Here is a 6,204-nt window from a genome sequence, read left to right on the forward strand (position 1 = left end):
TCCTGGATAACATCAGCGGAAGTGGAACCAAACCATAGGGAGGTGGGAGATATGGTTGCTGTGGGCAATAGTAATGTCTGATATTGTTTGTTTCATGTTCCCTCTAAATTGTAAAGTGCTGCGTAATATGTTGGCGCTATATAAATAAAGATTATTATTATTATTATTATAGTAGTAAAAGTCTATAACTCGCATCAGGACAATGATGTAGCAAAGTCAAGCAGTTCTGGGCTCAGAAACGGGGATGTAACAGAGTTTGATATGTGGTACAGAAGCAGTAGTCAGGAGAGAAGTCCATCCATCGAGGGTTCGGTAATGTGATGTAGCAGAGTTGGGTACGAGGTACAGAAGCAAGTGTCAAGAGGGTAGTCAGGCAATCCAGGGTTGGTTAATGGTGATGTAGCAGGGCTGAGTTTATGGTACACGGGATTATCCAAAAGTGTGGTCAGGAACAGAAACAGGTCACAACAATAAAGCTCAAGTTCAAGATATAGCAAAACCAGGATAGGGAACACACACTTAAAACTGACGCTATGGTCAGCATGTAGGAGATTTGAATACACCGCATTCCAAATTATTATGCAAATGTTATTTTTCGCTGATTTTCCTAAATAGTCGATGCAAGGGACAGTCAGTATAATCTTCAAGCCATCAACCGTTGGAGTATAATGCAAATTTTATTGAACAAATCTCCTAATGATAAGATATTTTTTTTAGAAGTAAAAAACTCAAAATACACTGTTTCAAATTATTATGCACAACAGAGATCAAAACATTTTAAAGATTGTAAAGAGAACTAAAATGGTCATTTGTTGAATTTGCAGCATCAGGAGGTCATATTTACAGAAATCAAAAGCTCTTTCAATCAAAAAAAATTTAACAGGCAAAGTTACATGTTAACATAGGACCCCTTCTTTGATATCACCTTCATAATTCTTGCATCCATTGAATTTGTGAGTATTTGGACAGTTTCTGCTTGAATATCTTTGCAGGATGTCAGAATAGCCTCCCAGAGCTTCTGTTTTGATGTGAACTGCCTCCCACCCTCATAGATATTTTGCTTGAGGATGCTCCAAAGGTTCTCAATAGGGTTGATGTCAGGGGAACATGGGGGCCACACCATGAGTTTCTCTCCTTTTATGCCCATAGCAGCCAATGACACAGAGGTATTCTTTGCAGCATGAGATGGTGCATTGCCATGCATGAAGATAATTTTGCTACGGAAGGCACGGTTCTTCTTTTTGTACCACGGAAGAAAGTGGTCAGTCATAAACTCTACGTACTTTGCAGAGGTCATTTTCACATCGTCAGGGACCCTAAAGGGGTCTACCAGCTCTCTCCCCATGATTCCAGCCCAAAACATGACTCCGCCACCTGCTTGCTGACGTGGCAGCCTTGTTGGGACATGGTGGCCATTCACCAACCATCCACTACTCCATCCATCTGGACCATCCAGGGTTGCATGGCACTCATCAGTAAACAACACGGTTTGAAAATTAGTCTTCATGTATTTCTGAGCCCACAGCAACCGTTTCTGCGTGTGAGCATTGTTTAAGGGCGGCCGAATAATAGCTTCATGCACACTTCCAAACCTCTGGAGGATCCTACACATTGAGGTTTGCGGGACTCCAGAGGCACCAGCAGCTTCAAATACCTGTTTGCTGCTTTGCAATGTCATTTTAGCAGCTGCTCTCCTAATCCTATTAATTTGTCTGGCAGAAACCTTCCTCATTATGCCTTTATCTGAACGAACCCGTCTGTCCTCTGAATCAGCCACAAGTCTTTTCACAGTACGATGATCACGCTTAAGTTTTCTTGAAATATCCAATGTTTTCATACCTTGTCCAAGGTATTGCACTATTTCACGCTTTTCGGCAGCAGAGAGATCCTTTTTCTTTCCCATATTGCTTGAAACCTGTGGCCTGCTTAAAGGAACAGTGTCACCAAAATTTTTTTTTTATATCAGTTTTATGTTAGGGTTTTATTTAAAACGTTTATATTTATTTGTGTGTTTGTGTGTTACTTTTTTCTATTTTTACACTTTTTCTTCCCTATGGGGGCTGCCATTGAGTCCAATGTAAATAATATTAAAAAAACATAATTGCTATTGGTCAAGCTAAGAAATACACAGTAAAACGCAGTAAAAAAACCAAACTAGAATTGCTAACTTCGCCTCCCCAGAAAAACGGATCAAAAACGGATCAAAAAGCCGTATGTACCCCGAATGATACCAATAAAAACGATATCCCACTCTGCAAAACACAAGCCATCACACATTAAAGTAAAAAAAAGTTATGGCAGCACAAATTTGTTTTTAACAATATTTTTATTTTGTAAAGCAGTAAAACATAAAAAAAGATATAAATTTGGTATTGCCGTACTGACCTGTAGAATAACGTTAACAAAACATTTTTACTGCAGTGTTTTCGCATACCAACCCATTAAAAAAATACAACTCGTCCCGCTAATGTCGACGGAAAAATAAAAAAGTTATGACTCTTGGAATGCAGAGATGAAGAAACAAAAATTTAAAAAAACTAAAAATCTGACTTCAGCACTAAGGGGTTAAGTATAGGCTCTAATTTTTGTTATTACTAGAGGTGGCCCTGATTTTGCAAATTGAATGCAAACCTCAAGGTAATGAAAAGAAAAGCTAAGGGTATATTCACATGCAGCTGATTTGTTGCAGAAGTTTCGGCCACAAATCTGTCACATGTGAAAATACCCATAGGCTGGGTTCACACGACCATGTTACGTCCGTAATGTACGGAACGTATTTCGGCCGGAAGACCCGGACCGAACACAGTGCAGGGAGCCGGGCTCCTAGCATCATAGTGATGTACGATGCTAGGAGTCCCTGCCTCGCTGCAGGACAACTGTCCCGTATTGTAATCATGATTACAGTACGGGACAGTAGTTCCACGCAGAGGCAGGGACTGATACCGTCGTACATCACTATGATGCTAGGAGCCCGGCTCCCTGCATTGTGTTCGGTCCGTGTCTTCCGGCCGAAATACGTTCCGTACATTACGGACGTAACATGGTCGTGTGAACCCAGCCTTAGGGTGGATTTACAACATGATAATTGTAATTCACTTTCAAATTCAATAGCATGCAGCGATTTTTCCGATGATCAAAATTAGATAACAAAAATTTATTTAAAAAATAAAAGTAACATATAACGCTTTAAGATGGCTGCACAAATTAAATAACTCTTGGTCGAACAACTATTTCACCCGGACAACTACCATTGGAGGAGAGTCGGGAGGATGTCATTAGAGAATTGTACATGTAAGGACACGAGCGTTGCGTTTTTGCTTGCGTGAAAAACGCAGCGTCTTGGTTGCATTGTAGTTGCGTGTGGCATCCATTAGGGCTGCGTAAGGACAGCGTTATTGCATTTTTTACGCGCGTATGGCATGCGTTTTTGACGCGCGTCAAAACAACGGAGGGTGGAGTAATGGAGAGGGCAGCCTACAAAAAGACACCTTCTCCAACACCTGCTTGATGTGAGCACATGTTCGCATCAAGTGTGTAACCTTGAAAACTACTTTTGGTCGTGTAGGCTGTTTTTTGGGATTTTTGCAGGTATAAAATCCACACTATGCCCTTGACTCCGCTGGGCCGTGTGCTGATATCCTGGATGGTTTCTCGGAGATTTGGTGAGCGCCGACCCATACTTCAGGAGGGAACCCGGAGAAGAGGGAGGATTTGGGTTCATCCACTTGTGGCCCAGCGCACCTCCAAAGGCGATTGTCATACTCTATATGATGACCTTCGCAGCCACCCCGAGAAATTTCGGTCGTTTTGCCGCATGTCTGTGTCGACTTTTGATATTCTGCTGGACCTGATTCGCACAGGAATAACCTACCAGGATAAAAATATGCGGCTTTGCATTTCCCCCGAGGAGCGACTCCTTGTGACGTTGAGGTATGTGTGTTTTAAACAATTGCAGCTTACAGGATGGTGTGTGGTTGTCATGTCCTACATCACGTTTATTTGTGTGTTGTGTTTTTGCATCTCGCCCATGTAGATTTCTTGCTACCGGAAACAGCTATCATTCGTTACATTTTGAATTCCTTCTTGGAGTGAGCACAATTTCGGGCATTGTGACAGGCACCTGTGTTGTGATGTGGCAGTGATTGAAGGCCACAGTGATGCCTCAGCCCACGACAGAGCACTGGCTTTCAATTTCTGAGGATTTTCTCACCACCACCCAATCTACAAATTGTATTGGGGCCCTAGACGGCAAGCATATTCGCGTCAAGAAGCCCCCCACTCAGGATCCCGTTTCTATAACTACAAACAGTTTTTTTCCATTGTCTTGTTGGCCTTGTCCGACAGCAATTATTGTTTTACCATTGTACATATAGGGTCCTATGGAAGCTCAGCTGATGCCCGCATCTTTCGCACATCCAGGATGGGCCATTGTCTGATGTGCAATCTACTTTCCGTGCCGGCACCGAGCCTCCTGCCTGGCTCGCGAGGACCACCAGTCCCTTATGTAATCGTGGCAGATGAGGGTTTTGGACTCACAAGTCAAGTAATGCGCCCATTTGCTCGAAGAGGCTTGGATGACCGTCGGCGCATATTCAATTACCGGCTTAGCAGAGCACGCCGATGTGTGGAATGTGCATTTGGCATAATGTCCACCAAATGGCGTGTTTTTCTCACCACGATGCACCTGACGCCGCAAAATGTCACCCGTGTCATCCAAGCGTGTGTCGTGCTTCATAATTTTTGTCGCATACATGACGCCGGGTGTGATGCCGAATATATTAGGCAAAATGTTTCAACATCAACCATTCCACAGCAAATTCCACTCGGAAGGGCTCAAACATCTGGGATTCGAGTACGCAACATATTTGCCCAATATTTTGACAGCCCCGATGGAGCTCTGCCATGGCAGGAGGATGTTCTGTGAAGGGTGTCCTAGTGTAGATTAGTGGCCCAATGTAGCATTTGTTCTTTTAATTTGTCGTTATTTGGGGAGGGGATATTTTTATTAGGGACTCGCAAGACATGATGACCCTTGACGTGGGTTGCGAGCTTATATCTTTGGTGGTTTTTCTGTTTTGTTTTCATGTCCTCTAAACAAATTAGCATGGGAGGCACATTGCCTTAGCCAATGTTCACTAATCCCAAGCCAAAAGACATTTGGTCGTCATTTCTCACACCACTGCAATGCAGGCGAGCACAATATGAGGAATTGAGCAAAACCACCAAAGATACACTAATACCTCAATCATGGCATGAAACAATCTTGGTACGTGGGCATAATGTTCGAACGTTACCTAAAAGAACCTGTTGAGGAACCTGGGTTCCAGCACATAGATGGAGGCAAACACATCAAATCTTACTTGCAACCAAAAAAACACTGTAATGTGTAATTTAGAACTGTAACTTTAAACAGAAACCAGCAGGCATCCAAAAATTGCAAACGCACCAACATGATGCTAAATTAACCTCCTCGGTCTTCTCTGTTTAGCTCACAACATCGAGCCCCCCATAATCTGCCTACACACAGCTACAAATCTTGAAATCTCTGTGATGGCGACTGATAGCTCAGCATTTCAGCACCACTATACTGTCCCTGGGCCTGCTGAGGATGTTCCTCAACAGCATAGTGGTGCTGATACAGAGGGTTGAACCCTGCCGGGGGGCCCTGGGCAAAGGGTGGCTGGGGTCTGCCGTAGGGGGCGAAAGGGTGGTCCCGAGGCACCACATGACCAGGTGACATGATGCTCACCATTGGCCGTTGATACTGTGGGCGTGGAAAGGGGTCTGGAGGCTGGGAAGGGAGAGGTGCAGTAGAGGGCACCGAATCCTCAGGCAATCCATGCCATTTCTCTATTACCTGGAAGCACTGGCGTGGATTGTTAGGAGGAGTGGCGGAGTCAATAATGGCAAGGATGGAGCCTTGGACGCGCGCCATCCGGTAGTCCGGTACTCGCCGGAGTAGCGGCGCTATGCTCCGGCCAAATGCGTCACAGGCATCCTCCTCAGAACAGCGGCGGAGGTACTCCAGGACTCTGGAGTCCACGTTGGCACCTGTTGTGGCAACCTGGCTGCGCCGGCGCCTGGCTGGTGGCGTCCGGGGATTGTCAACGTCCCGTGGCAGCTGTGGTTGGCTGCTTGACTGGGTGGCTGCTTGTGGTTGCGTTGGCTCGGGGGTCAAGGGCAGCACGGGATGTTGTTCCGTGA

This window comes from Rhinoderma darwinii, chromosome 4 (genome assembly GCF_050947455.1).
Source record: "Rhinoderma darwinii isolate aRhiDar2 chromosome 4, aRhiDar2.hap1, whole genome shotgun sequence".
Taxonomy (NCBI): Eukaryota; Metazoa; Chordata; class Amphibia; order Anura; family Rhinodermatidae; genus Rhinoderma; species Rhinoderma darwinii.